This window comes from Aegilops tauschii, chromosome 2, assembly GCF_002575655.3.
Source record: "Aegilops tauschii subsp. strangulata cultivar AL8/78 chromosome 2, Aet v6.0, whole genome shotgun sequence".
NCBI lineage: Eukaryota > Viridiplantae > Streptophyta > Magnoliopsida > Poales > Poaceae > Aegilops > Aegilops tauschii.
The window spans coordinates 606323411-606339368 of record NC_053036.3 but is presented as its reverse complement, the minus strand read 5'-3'; the positions used below and the strand labels follow the sequence as shown (position 1 = coordinate 606339368).

The following is a 15958-nucleotide window of genomic DNA, read 5'->3' as shown; positions in this document are numbered from 1 at the left end:
AAATCTACCAACCTAGAGCTCATTCAGTCCACTCCAGGCACGCAGCGTCCCGAAATGTTCTCCTCGTCGTCTTGGGATCGGCAAGTGATTAGACTAACAATTCTCCTTTCTACAACGCGGTTTAGTCGGACTCACGTAGGTTAACCATACGATTTTTGGTCACATGCTCTTGAGGAGACGCGGACGGGCAGGGAAAACCAGATGCCGGAGGCCATGGTTTCCACCGTACCCGTCTGCTTCATGTCGGCGTTTGCTCATGCAAAAGTATCATGTCTCGCTCACTCTGCCAGTCATCACTCAGATCAGAAAACACGTTTCGTTAACTTATTAACGTCAGCACATATAGTTTTACATATCACCGTGTCGGCTCAGCAGAGTGCAGAGCACGTTCGCCACTAGCGATCTCTTCGGGCAGCAGGTCCATGTCACACCTGATCACCACAGCAATACAGAGGGTGTAAACGTGAGGTATGCGATGCGTGAAATCTGAATTCCAATCTCCTTTCTCTGGTCCAAGTCCCACTCTCCTCTCCTGCTATCTCACTTATGCCTTCGGTGTGACATGGATCGGATCCGAGCAACAGAAACCGATGTGAAGCATACAACATCAAAATAATCAGAAGAAAAATTGTTGGAAGGAACGCAACGTCAGAATCTCTAACGGCCTCCATTGCAGCCAACGACCTTGAGGTGTTCGAATTGATCAGACAAGACCTTGGATGGACTCCTTTTCTGTTTTTCTTGTTGGACTGCCTGAACTGAGCTTCTTTGTGTTGATGGGGGAAGCGTGGGAGACATTCTCTGCTGCATAATTATATGATCGATGCTCCACGGAAACAGAAACAATAGCTGAGGCGACAGTGTGACTGCTTATCATCCCAGGACAGTAACAATTATTGGTATAATTCTTAGTTACCATCACCTATTCCAAGTTCTCAAGGAACAATTCCTTTCAGTCTTTTGCTACAAATCAAATCAAATCACTTGTTTGACATGCCTGCAACTGCTACTGCATTTTTGTACAACGTTTTGCTTGGGACCAACACAGATTTTTCAGCATAATTTTGAGGTAAGTTGCCTTCCTTTCCCTTACTTAATCTGGTTCATTTGCATGCCTTACAGTAATATATCGACAAACCAATGCTTTGAGGCGCTCATAATCCAAGTTACTATCAAAACAACTTTAGTCTCAAAGAAGAAGAAACATCCACTGCTATTGCTGTCAGGTGTCGGTTTCCATGGGACTCACGTACGCAACGAGGCTCGGAACAGCAAAGCCATCGTCAGTGCCAAGATGGTTACAGTAGTAATGTTGATGCTGCAGTACTGGCTTGCTTTGACCAGACTCTTCAAGGGGTCACCATCCCAGAACTGGCTCAAGCAATAGCTGAGGTTTGATCAGGTCCAGAACAACTGATTTGCTCTCAGGCATAAAACTGACTGACTGAAACATATATAACCAAACACTGACCGACAAAGTAAACTTAACCTAGCAACAGAAATCTGCAAGTGCTCCAATTTTAAGAAGAAGAGCAACCAGACGGACATAACACATTAAGCTTCAATAAAGAAGCTCAAATCACAAAGCATCAACGAGTAAAAGGATGATAACACCAAGAAAAACATCCACTTGACGATAACGATTCAGTTTGACAAGTGATGACCACTGACCCTGATAGGTTTTTTCTTCTCGCAAGCATAACCACTGACCCAAGATGTTCACGGGCAGGTCAAAATGATGCCCTTTTCACCATGCCACGCCTTGTTCTTCTCCAAAATTTTAGCATGTCATGCCAAATCCTGCAAGGAACAACAGAACAAACAGTTCAGTATATGAGACTCTATGTGCAAGAAAGAAACAACAGAATGTGAAGAAAGAAACTACAGAATACAGTTCAGTGGAGACACTGGTTCACAGGCAAAAATGGACTATACTACCAGAATGTGCCAAAAACAACAGAACGAATAATTCGGCACTGAAACTATCCCAGGAAAAAAAAGTCACTTGTAAAATGTGCAAGAAACAAAAGAACCAACAATAATAAATTTGTATGTACAGTGCAGTGTGAGTTGGAAAGATTAAATTTTGTATAACATGATTTTAATATTCACATTCAGAATTCAAATGTCCAAGGAGAGACAATTAGCCACTCATGGAAAGAGATAAATCTGCTTGATCAGGAATTATAGAATTGTGCACTCCAATTCAGCTACTCCTTGGACATTTGGACTAAATCAGCGACAATTAATATGGATTGGAGGGAGTACGTAATTTTGATTTTGGATAAGAATCACAAGGTTACATTTGAAGATACAAATGGTAGGAGACAAACTTGAGGTGATAGCTGAGGAGCTCCATTCGACTAGGTCCCAACGGCTCCAAGTCAGCAAGGAACTCATGCCCTGGGATATTCGCTGGCAAAGTCACCATTGGTGACTTCCATGTTGTGGCGGAATGGATATGCATCTCATCTCCCTGACTTGGGGATTATCCTGTGGACTCAGCCCATACAGGAAACCTGCAACCTGTGTCCGTAGATCTGCTATGCATATCAACTTCTTCAATATATTCTTTGTCATGATGTAAGTATAACCAGTCTCCTGTAGCCATTTGGCGACTTTATGGGTAAATCGAAGAAAATAAATTGTGCCTCTGACCTTTTTATCATCCGAGTTAACATAAATGCGGTTGACACGAAGATAAGGGTTCATAGCAGAGATGGCCCTGACACGCAAATCTGTCTTCGATGCAAATGTTGCTTGCTCATACCCTTCCTTGTCACAATAATTTGCTTTGGTTGCTCTCAACGGGAAAAGATCGAACTAGTGCAGCAACCTCCTCGGCTGTTCTCCACTTGGCCAGCTGCCCTAGACGCTTTTGTCCTGCCCATACACTTGTGTGGATGACCTGCAGATTATAATCCATTTTCATTCAAGTTGTCCAAGTTGTGATGCTGCGTAGTTATGCCATAATTGCGAGAAAACTAGAGCTAAAAGCAAAACAAAGGGAACAAACCTTCAGAAATAGTTGGTTGACCAGTTCTTGCACTGAAAATAAAGATAGCACCATTGATTGGTTTGGCCGTCAGGTTACCCTCGATTTTGTGAATGGTAACTCGATAGACATTTGTGTCATCCACAAACCATATGATTTGATTGCTGAATATCTCTCAGTACCCTAGTTCTATGAAGACACATATGGCTCGGTGGGCAGTGGGTTCAGATGAATACAACTGAAGACCCTTTCCTATTCTCTCCCTCAGCACATACAGAGCAGGATTTGACTGTCAAAAGAGAAAATAAACAAGCATGTCATTTACTACATTAAATAAGACATTTTTTTATTACAACAGAGATATCTAGATTTGTTACAGTTAGCATGGTTATTACCTTCATGATCTTGTTCATTGCTTGCTGAAGGAGGGGCTTTGACCCAGGGAACCAATTACCAAAAGCAGAGTGCAAATTATAAGCTAGATCAAGTCCAATCATCACCCATGCAAGAAATATTAATCAACATTAAGCACTGAAGACTCAGACAAGGCAAGAAATTGACAGTCAATGGACACTCAAAATCATACCAGTCGGAGTACGGTAGATGGACAAATTATCTGTCGTGTAGTCCATAAATTTTGCTCTTGCGTAATGTTCTATGTCATGCGAATCATAGTCTCCCCATCTTGGTTGCACATCAATCCAGTGCTTGTTACTGGCTTTCTGATCGAAGACATCCTTTAACTCAGAAACTAAGCTTGGTTTGGACATCTGCCACCTATGTGCAGCAAAAAGGACATCTGCACATGAACTGTTCATCTTGCAACTCTTCCTTGGATGTATTGTCCCCTTCTGTACTATCTCAATCTCCAGCGCATCCAACTCCTGACCCAGAACTTGGCAAAGATCCATAGCAACACTTTCATGGACCTTGTGCCATAGATGTGCATGGGAAATAGTTGGATAAATAGCAACTGCTTCTTCAGGTGTCACACACGGCCCATCTTTCAAGTAATTGTGTTGCCACTCATGTTCTGCCTTCAGCCACAAATGAGTTATCCAAGAAAGATTTTGGCGGCAGACAGTCTTGTCAACTGTAGCATCACGCCGGATACGCTCACGACATTTGTCCACCAATCAGCCTTGGAATTCACATAACATTGTATCGTGTTCTCAATACGGAACCTTGCAGTGGATATTTGCCTTCCAGCAGCATCATGCCTCACTAGGATGCTGCAATATATACTACGGGCCTTGTTTTGCTTGATGCCCTCTGACTCTTCACTTTGCTCTGCCAGAAGGCTACTAGCGAGTGATGATTCAGGCTTCAGATTGTCTGATGGTGCTGAACAAGCTACATGCCGCAGCTAGTTGCTGATTCGACTTCCATTGCTCTTCAGATTCAGAGTTGTTTTATCTCTCATGTTAATCGTATCTATAGTAAGAATGTACAAGAATCTGTTGTGATACTCCAAGCCCTCTGCGCATTCGAAACCAGCCGTGTAGAACTTAAAAGTAGGCTCTTCACTCTATGATCGCTACGGATTCTGTTCAGGAGGTGTAGGCCTAAACAACGTGAGATTCAGTGGTTCCGAAGTATGCCCTTCCGCAACGACGGTGATTTGCCAGGGCTTTGAAGTGCTCATTATCTCGCTGCCGGGACGCTAGCATAAGCCAGAGGCGACGTCGATGCCGAAGGTCACCAGCATATCCATTGAAACTAGGTGTAACCTAAAATGTCATAATCCACCAAACATTTTTGACTATCTTCTCAAGACCACAATTACCTAACTAAATCCAGCAAAAATCTCATAATACATTGTGAAATTGGGTTCAAGATCATAACCACCTAACTAAATCAAAATTGCTCAAAAAATAATTAAAAATATGTTTATCCACCCATAAAATGATCAAATCTCATAATCCACCAAACATTTTTGACTATTTCCTCAAGATCAGAATCACCTAATTAAATCCATCATCAAATTTGCTTCAAGATCAAAATCAATTTACTAAATCCAAATTATTTCAACATTAACTAAAAATATGTTTATCGACCAATATAATAGTACTCATGCTCATACTAGACCTAAAATCTCATAATCCACCGAACATCTTTGACTATCTCCTCAAAATCACAATCACTTAACGAGATCCACCAAAAACTCATAATCCATCCTCAAATTTGCTTCAAGATGACAATCACCTAACTGTATCCAAATTATTTCAAGATTAACGAAAGATATGTATATCCACCAATATAAATTAGGTCATGCTCATACTAGACTTAAAATCTCATAATCCGTCGAAAATCTTTAACTATCTCCTCAAGATCACAATCTACAAACTAAATCCACCAAACACTCATAATCCATCGAACATCTTTGACTATCTTCTCAAAAACACAATGACCTAACTAAATTCACTAAAAAATCATACACCATCGTCAAATTTGCTTCAAGATGATAATCACCTAACTAAATCCAAGTTGTTCCAAGATTAATTGAAGATGTGTTTATACACCAACATAATAGAAGTCATGCTCATACTTACCCTAAAATCTCATAATCCACCGAACATCTTTGACAATCTCCTCAAAATCACAGTGACCTAACTAAATCCACTAAAAACTCATAAACCATCGTCAAATTTGTTTCAAGATGATAATCACCTAACTAAATTGAAGTTATTTCAACATTAATTAAAGATATTTTTATCCACCAGCATAATAGTAGGCATGCTCATAAGATGAACAATTTCATTTGCCTCCTCCTCGTGCTCGTCTCATAACTTGTAAGTGGGTCTACAAGGTTAAGACTGGTGATTCTCTTGAGCGTTTCAAAGCTTGTCTAGTGGTGAGAACATGGTCATGACTACTATGAGACATTTGCTCCTATATAGCCCACATGACCACTCTTCGCACACTTCTCAATGTGGCTTCTATTCGCCGTTGGTTTGTCTCTCTTGATGTCAAGAATGCCTACATGTAGCCACCACCTGGGTTCTCTTCCTGATGGCATGGTTTGTCGTCTTCATCACTCTCTATATGGCCCTAAGCAAACCCCTCGTGTTTGATATGAGCGTGTCGCCTCAATGGTGATTGCGGCTGGTTTTTGGCGAGTGCTCATTATCCTGCATTTTCGGTCCACCATTCAACTTGTGGTCGAACACTTCTACATGTCGATCATCACTGGCGACCACTCTTATGTATGATCTTGGTCCTCTTCGCTACTTCCTTAAAACTAAGGTTTCTTCTACCTCTAATGGCTTCTTTATTTCCTGCACTTTCGATCCACCATTCAACTTGTGGTCGAACACTTCTACATGGCGATCCTCACTGGCGATGACTCTAAGTACATTGCCTTTATGAAGGCTCGTCATAGTGAATTTCTTATGTATGATCTTGGTCCTATTTGCTACTTCCTTGAGATCTTCTTGGTCGTGCTGCTCTTACTGATGAGCGCACTATTGAGACTCCTATGAAGTCAACATGCACCTTTGTGTCCACCTTCGTTCCCTGCCAGTCTGAATGGGCATCCTTTGCCTTGCTGCTGGTTGCTATGGGTGCTGTCTGAATCCCACATCCCGTGTTCCCTTGTTGTGCGACATCATAACCGCATGCTCGAGCACCACCAATGGTGAGCAGGAGCTCAGACAGTCGACGCGTACCTGGATTATTCACAGGACGAGCCGAGGACAAGGCGCTACCTAAGCCGGGGTCAAGGGCGCACAGTAGTAGAACTTGGGGTGCTTAATCAAGTGCGTGACCCACAACCTGCAAACAGGAGAAGAACACCAATCCGAATCGGTAGGGTACGAAGAGTGCACAAGCACGTGGGATGCTGGATCAAGTCCCTCTACTGCCACCGTCGCTAGTCTCTGCCTCTCTTGCCTTGTCTACCAATTATTTTCAGCAGTGGCATCATCGCCTTGGGTCACTTGTGATCTCTCATCCTTAGTTTGACGTGGTCTTCTTGGATCCATCTCCGACGATGTATCTAAATCGTCAAGGTTGTCTGCTATGTAAACATGTCCAATTACCTTATACTCATAGCGAGACAGTGTCTCAGCGTCCTTTCGACCTTGTTCACTCTGATGACGGGGGTCCATCTCCCTTTGCCTCGAAAGGAGGTCACCACTAGTGACTTCTCTCGACACACCTGGATATACTTTATTTCTTCCCGTAGTGAGGTCTTATATATAAGCGTTTTGCGATGACTATGGTAGAGAGTATATCTCCCAAGCTGTTGCGTGGAATCCTTGCTGAGCAGGGTACTCTTGCATCCAGTTCTCTTATCTAGGTGCACATGCTCAGAATGGCGTTGCTAAGCGCAAGCATCGTCACCTTCTTGAGAGGGCTTGTCCGTTAATGGTCACTGCCCACTTCCGTCTATCTCATCAAAATCATAGTGACCTAACCAAATCCACTAAAAACACATAAACCATCGTAAAATTTGTTTCAAGATGATAATCACCTAACTAAATTGAAGTTCTTTCAAGATTAATTAAAGATATGTTTATCCACCAACATAGTAGTAGCCATGCTCATGCTAGACCAAAAATCTCATAATCCACCAAACATATTTGATTATCACCTCAAGATCACAATCACCTAACTAAATCCACCAGCAAATTTGCTTCAAGATCACAATCACCTAACTAAATCCAAATTGATACAAGATTAATGGAAGATATGTTTATCAACCAATATAATATAGCCATGCTCATACTAGACTTGAAATCTCATAATCCACCGAACATTTCTAAGTATCTCCTGAAGATCACAATCACCGAACTAAATCCCACAAATACTCATAATCCACCAAAAATCTTTGCTTCTCAAAACCATAATGACCTAACTAAATCCACTAAAAACTGATAAACCATCGTCAAATTTGCTTCAAGATGATAATAATCACCTAACTATATTCAAGTTGTTCCAAGATTAATTGATGATAAGTTTATCCACCAACATAATAATAGTCATGCTCATACTAACCCTAAAATCTCATAATCCATCAAACATCTTGGACTATCTCATCAAAATTACAGTGACCTAACTAAATCCACCAATAGCTCATCAACCATCGTCAAATTTGTTTCAAGATAAAAATCACCTAACTAAATTCAAATTGTTCCAAGATTAACAGAAGATATGTTTATCAACTAATATAACATAGCCATGCTTATACTAGACCAAAAATATTATAATCCACCAAACATATTTGACTATCTCCTCAAAACCACAATCACCTAACTATCCCCCGACAAATTTGCTTCAAGATCACAATCACCTAACTAAATCCAAATTATTTCAAGATTAATTGAAAATATGTTTATCCACCAATATAATAGTAATGCTCATACTATACCCAAAATTTGATAATCCACCAAACATATTTGACTATCTTCTCAAGATCAAAATAGGCTAAGTAGATCCACCAAAAACTCATAATCCATCGTCAAATTTGCTTCAAGATGACAATCACCTAACTAAATCCAAATTGTTCCAAGATTAATTGAAGATATGGTTAATTATTCATACAATAGTAGACATGGTCATACTAATCCGTGGAACACCTTTAACTAATTTCTCAAGATGACAATAACATGACTAAATCCAGGCTAAGATATCATAATCCATCGTGAAATTTGGTTTAAAAATCACAATCGCCTAACTAAATTCAAAGTGTTTCAAGATTAATTGAAGATATGTTTATACACCAATATAATAATCACCATTCTCATGTTCTAGACCTAAAATCTCATAATCCAACAAACATTTTTAACTATCTCTTCAAGAACACAGTCACCTAATTAAATCCATCGAAAATTCATAATCAATCATCAAATTTGCCTCGAGATCAAAATCACATAACTAAATCCAAATTATTCCAAGATTAAGTAAAAATATGTTTATCCATCGATATAATAGTAGTGATGCTCATACTAGACCTAAGATCTCGTAATCCACCGAAAATCTTTGACTATCTCCTCAAGATCACAATCACCTAAGTAGATCCACCAAAAGCTCATAATCAAATTTGCTTCAAGATGACAATCACATAACTAAATCCAAATTGTTCCAAAATTAACAGAAGATAATGTTTATCAACCAATATAATATAGCCATGCTTATACTAGACCAAAAATCTCATAATCCACCAAACATATTTGACTCTCCTCAAGATCACAATCACCTAACTAAATCCATCGGCAAATTTGCTTTAAGATCACAATCACCTAACTAAGTCCAAATTATTTCAAGATTAATTGAAAATATGTTCATCCACCAATATTATAGTAGTCACGCTCATACTAGACCCAAAAAAATTATAATCCACCGAACATCTTTGACTATCTCCTCAAGATCAAAATCACCTAAGTAGATCCACCAAAAACTCATAATCCATCATCAAATTTGCTTCAAGATGACAATCACCTAACTAAATCCAAATTGTTCCAAGATTAACTGAAGATATGTTTAATTATTCATATAATCATATAATAGTAGAAACGATCATACTATATCTAAAATCTCATAACCCATGAAACATCTCTAATTATCTTCTCAAGATGACAATGACCTAACTAAAACCAGGCTAAGATATCATATCCACCGTGAAATTTGGTTTAAAATCACAATTGCCTAACCAAATCCAAAGTCTCCCAACATTAATTAAAGATCTGTTTATCCACCAATAGAAAAATCACCATTCTCATGTACTAGACCTAAAATCTTATAATCCACCGAACATTTTTAACTATCTCTTCAACATCACGATCACCTAATTAAATCCATCAAAAACTCATAATCCATCGTCAAATTTGCTTCAAGATCAAAATCGCATAACCAAATCCAAATTATTCCAAGATTAATTGCAAAAATGTTTATCCACCAATATAATAGCAGTCATGCTCATAATAGACCTAAAATCTCATAATCCACCGAACATATTTGACTATCTCCTCAAGATCACAATCAACTAATTAAATCCACCAAAAACTCATAATCCATCATCAAATTTGCTTAAAGATGATCACCTAACTAAATCCAAATTGTTCCAAGATTAACAGAAGATATGTTTATCAACCAATATAATATAGCCATGCTCATACTAGACCAAAAATCATATAATCCACCAAACATATCTGACTATCTCCTCAGGATCAGAATCACCTAACTAAGTCCACCAGCAAATTTCTTCAAGATCATAATCACCTAACTAAATCCAAATTATTTCAAGATTAATTGAAAATATGTTTATCCTCCAATATAATAGTAGTCATGCTCATACTAGATCCAAAATTTAATACTCCACCGAACATCTTTGACTATCTCCTCAAGATCAAAATCACCTAAGTAGATCCACCAAAATCTCATAATCCATTGTCAAATTTGATTCAACATGACAATCACCTAACTAAATCCAAATTGTTTCAAGATTAACTGAATATATGTTTAATTATTCATATAATAGTAGACATCGTCATACTATATCTAAAAACTCATAATCCATGGAACATCTTTGACTTTCTTCTCAAGATGACAATGACCTAACTAAATCCAGGCTAAGATATCATAATCCATCATGGAATTTGGTTTAAAAATCACAATCGCCTAACTAAATCCAAAGTGTTCCAAAATAAAAATCTGTTTATCAACCTATATAACAATTACCATTCTCACTACTAGACCTAAAATCTCACAATCCACCGAACATTTTTTACTATCTCTTCATGATCACAATCACCTAATTAAATTCATCAAAAACTCATAGTCCATCATCAAATTTGCTTCAAGATCAAAATCACATAACTAAATCCAAATTATTCCAAGATTAATTGAAAATATGTTTATCCACGAATATAATAGTCATGCTCATACTAGACCTAAAATCTCATAATTCACCGAACATCTTTGACTATCTCCTCAAGATCACAATCACCTAAGTAGATCCACCAAAAACTCATAATCCCCTGTCAAATTTGCGTCAAGACGACAATCACCTAACTAAATTCAATTAACAGAAGATATGTTTATCAACCAATATAATATAGCCATGCTGATACTAGACCAAAAATCTCATAATCCACCAAACAAAACTAACTATCTCCTCAAGATCACAATCACCTAAGTAGATCCACAAAAAACTCATAATCCATCGTCAAATTTGCTTCAAGATGACAATCACCTTACTAAATCCAAATTGTTCCAAGATTAATAAAAGATAATGTTTATCAACCAATATAATATAGCCATGCTCATACTAGACCAAAAATCTCATAATCCACCAAACATATCTGATTATCTCCTCAGCCCCGTCCCATATTGGGGTAATGTGCTAAGATTCTTCCCCCAAGTCCTAGGATTTATATGACTTGCATGGCTAAGCACTACTTAACTTGCATCTATGACCCACATTTATTTGTGACTAGGGGGTATCTAGTCCTCCGGTTAGAAAGGAGGGGTATTAAGAATGTCAAAGGGGTTGTCAATATCAAGCACACAGAGCATAGCTAAACCATAGCTAATTTACTTAGCATAGCAATACTAGTAAACAATACTTTATGCATGCAAAATAATTTTAAGTGTGTAATGCAAATATGGGTTCAACATGATCAAAGTAGGTTGCTTGCCTCGCTCAACAAAGTCTTCAATGCTTCTTCGAAGGGACAATGTTTGTGATGTTTACTTCTTGACACAAACCACTTGATAATCTCTCAATGGATGGTGGGCTAAAAAGGGGATGTGAAACATACTTGTAAGAAATCAGAGCTAAACATGTTAACACGAAATAACAAAATAAAACATATGACTCAAATTCGAGTTCAATGATTGCATCTCAGCCTTTTCTAATGAACAAAAATTGCAGCAAGGCAGCATAATTATTCCAATCTCTATTGAAGGTTTGCACTTTGGGTTCACATTTCCATGACGCGAATCTAATGCCACAAATGAGTTTAAACCAAATTTTGCATAGCATCAACGATTTGGTAATTGTCACCACTGAATTCTTTTTCCCTGCTGTTTTGCTCAGTTAGGGTGTGTTTGGTTCGGGAACGAAGTGGAATGGAATGGCATGGTTCCATTCCATTCCATTCCAGTAGAATGGGTCGGTTCTGTTTCTGTGTTTGGTAGAGGCAATTATGTGTAATGGAACGGTTCTGTTTTGGTGTTTGGCTGAAGAGATGAAATGGAATGAATTTAATTTGGTGAAGAGATTCCCTGTAATCTTTTTAAACATAAAGCTATTGTTAATATTCTAATTTGAAGTTAACCAGAAAGAGAAAAGTTGCGTTTTACAGATTTAACCAAAACCTATCTGTTGAATTTCCAATCTTTTCGGACATAAAACTACTGTTAGTATTCTGACTTGCAGTTAACCATAAAGAGGAGACTTGCAATCAACAGCGAATTAAGGCCATATGGGTCGCCGATGATTGTTGCTGGCTGCCACGCAGCCAAGAAATCACACCGTTGCTTTCATGGAGAAGGCGTGCGATGGGAAGAGGACAACCAAATCGAGCGGAGTTAGACGCTGCTCCGCATCCTCGCCTTCGCCAAGACCAGATCGAGCAGTTTCTCCAGCCACGGGTGACGCCCGCCCCGGCCACCGTCGCCCGCCTCTCCTGATGTCGCCTTCCCGTCGGCCGCCGTAGCCCGTCTCTTCAGCTGCTGCCTTCCCGCCGGAGTCATGATTCTGAGGAACACAAGGACTGCATCAGGCAGTCAAGGGGTTGGGACATGGAAAGGCAGCAACTTCAGATCACTAATCAGGTTACTTCATAAATGTCAATTTCCTCATCCTCTAAAAAAATGTTTTTGGTGTTGATTTTTTTATGCATTTATACATATACTCGCCATATCCCCGTAAGTCTATTTTCAGAAAGTGCCGTTTTCCTGTATCGCCGTATCCGTATCCCCGTACCCGTATCCCCCTACCATGTAACATGGTTAATGAACACTTAGTAGTTAGCCATACCCATGGGCAGCACCATCAGCCTCCCGTGCACACACATACACACACACGCACACAAAACAAAGCTCGACGCTTACTCTCTGTAGTATACTGGCGACAGGCACAGTTTATTCGCTAGAGAAACAATGCATGTGGTTCAGACTTTTTCAGACAACAAAATTGCAACATCACATTCTAATTTGTAACCTCCGAGTGCAAAACATCAAGTCTGTTCAGGAAGGAATAGGACTAGGATTACCCACAGACATGATTTAATTTTGTGGATTTTTTCACTCCGTGCACTATGCTGGTCGCAGACGGAAGTTTTTCACTCCAGAAGCATTGTGTAATTTTCAGACTTCCTCACAAAATAGTTTGCCTGAATGCAAACGCTTCATGTCTATTCAACTAGTATTACTCACAGCTACAATCAGATTGTGTTCGACTAGTATTACTCACAGCTAGAATCAAGACCTAAGACGGAATCCGCCGCGTCAGATACTCAGATGAGACGAGAAGAGAGGAGAGGAGAAGAGGGGAACGCTGGTCGTGCCTGCGTGGAGAGATGAGGGCGAGAAGGTGCTTAGGCGGGTCGAACTTGTCGCCGTCGAAGCAGGAGTCGAGGAGCGCCGGCACGGCGGCATCGTCCAGGTCGTCGTGGAGGTGCGCGTCCGCCCCACCACCCGCGGCGTTGCCGCGCCGCTGGCCCGCATCCCAAACATCCCCGAATCACTAGGATTGCGTGCGCTGGCTCCCTCGTCGAACGCGGTGGCGAGGCTGCGCGGCGCGGATCTCGGCGGCCGTCGCGTTTCGCCGGTAGAAGCAGAAGAGAGACGAGGTCCGTGTCCGTCTCGTTCACGGGAGCGCGATGGGTACCGGGCCGAACTTGAGGTGTAACCTGGGCCGTCACTGGGTAGTATTTTCTGTTGGCCTTATCCATATATATCCCATCCGGGCGCCGGCCTGCTACTACTGGGGTGAGCTGTACCTGGAAACTTTAGCCCCACATCGTTAGTTTCATTAATTCAAAAATTGATTAAAGAAATATAAAGGTAAAAAGAACACTTTAAAAAAGCAAATTTTTCAAAACATTCTTTCTAAAATCACCGTTCTTTCTATAAAAAGTTGATAGGTAGCTTCAATATAGTTTTAAATGTATCTTCTCTAGACTAATATAGTTTTAAGTGAGCTTCCACTTTGATATGAAATTGCATGATTTATTTGTGCTTTGTTATAATGTATACATTTACAAAGGAAAATGATGATACTCCTACTAGACAGTATTTTGGGGATAATATTGTATGCAAAGTGGCTACTTTCAGTTCTGTTATATATCCCTGGCATATCTTCTCTACTCTGAAACTGAAGCTTTGTAGCAGCTACAATATCAGCTCTATAGTGTTGTTCTTGTAGTTCCAATTTCACTTGTGCAAAGGCAAAATTTTAGTAGATGACAATCAATATTTAAGATGATTACTTGATGAAGCTACCAAGGTAAATTTACTAAACTATGTCTATTATTATCTATGTTTGACTGCTGATACGTCTCCAACGTATCTATAATTTTTGATTGCTCCATGCTATATTATCTTCTGTTTTGGACATTATTGGGCTTTATTATACACTTTTATATTATTTTTGGGACTAACCTATTAAACGGAGGCCCAGCCCAGAATTGTTGTTTTTTGCCTATTTCAGAGTTTCGCAGAAAAAGAATATCAAACGGAGTCCAAACGGAATGAAACCTTCGGGAACTTGATCCTGAGGACTTGGACCCTACGTCAAGACTTCAACCAGGAAGCCACGAGGTAGGGGGCCGCGCCTACCCCCCTGGGCGCGCCCTCCACCCTCGTGGGCCCCACGTTGCTCCACCGACGTACTCCTTCCTCCTATATATACCTATGTACCCCCAAACTACCAGATACGGAGCCAAAAACCTAATTCCACCGCCGCAACCTTCTGTACCCGTGAGATCCCATCTTGGGGCCTGTTCCGGAGCTCCGTCGGAGGGGGCATCGATCACGGAGGGCTTCTACATCAACACCAGAGCCTCTCCGATGATGTGTGAGTAGTTTACCTCAAACCTTCGGGTCCATAGTTATTAGCTAGATGGCTTCCTCTCTCTTTTTGGATCTCAATACAATGTTCTTCCCCTCTCTTGTGGAGATCTATTCGATGTAATCTTCTTTTTGCGGTGTGTTTGTTGAGACCGATGAATTGTGGGTTTATGATCAAGTTTATCTATGAACAATATTTGAATCTTCTGAATTCTATTATGTATGATTGGTTATCTTTGCAAGTCTCTTCGAATTATCAGTTTGGTTTGGCCTACTAGATTGATCTTTCTTGCAATGGGAGAAGTGCTTAGCTTTGGGTTCAATCTTGCGGTGTCCTTTCCCAGTGACAGTAGGGGCATCAAGGCACGTATTGTATTGTTGCCATCGAGGATAACAAGATGGGGTTTATATCATATTGCATGAGTTTATCCCTCTACATCATGTCATCTTGCTTAAAGCATTACTCTGTTCTTATGAACTTAATACTCTAGATGCATGCTGGATAGCGGTCGATGTGTGGAGTAATAGTAGTAGATGCAGGCAGTAGTCGGTCTACTTGTCTCGGACGTGATGCCTATATACATGATCATACCTTGATATTCTCATAACTATGCTCAATTCTGTCAATTGCTCAACAGTAATTTGTTCACCCACCGTAAAATACTTATGCTCTTGAGAGAAGTCACTAGTGAAACCTATGCCCCCCGGTCTATTTTCCATCATATTAATCTCCCGACAAAAAGCTATTTCTGGCGCCGTTTTTATTTTGTTTTCTTTACTTTGCATCTTTATCACAAAAATACCAAAAATATTATCTTATCATATCTACCAGATCTCACTCTCGTAAGTGACCGTGTAGGGATTGACAACCCCTTATCGCGTTGGTTGCGAGGATTTATTTGTTTGTGTAGGTGCGAGGGACTCGTGTGTGGCCTCCTACTGGAT

General features: G+C 40.0%; 1 pseudogene; it reads right to left on the bottom strand.

Moving 5' to 3' along the window:
• Positions 1-300: 300 nt before the first annotated feature.
• On the bottom strand, positions 301-7287 carry LOC109774996 (pre-mRNA-processing-splicing factor 8A-like; annotated as a pseudogene).
• Between the last annotated feature and the right edge of the window lie 8671 nt (positions 7288-15958).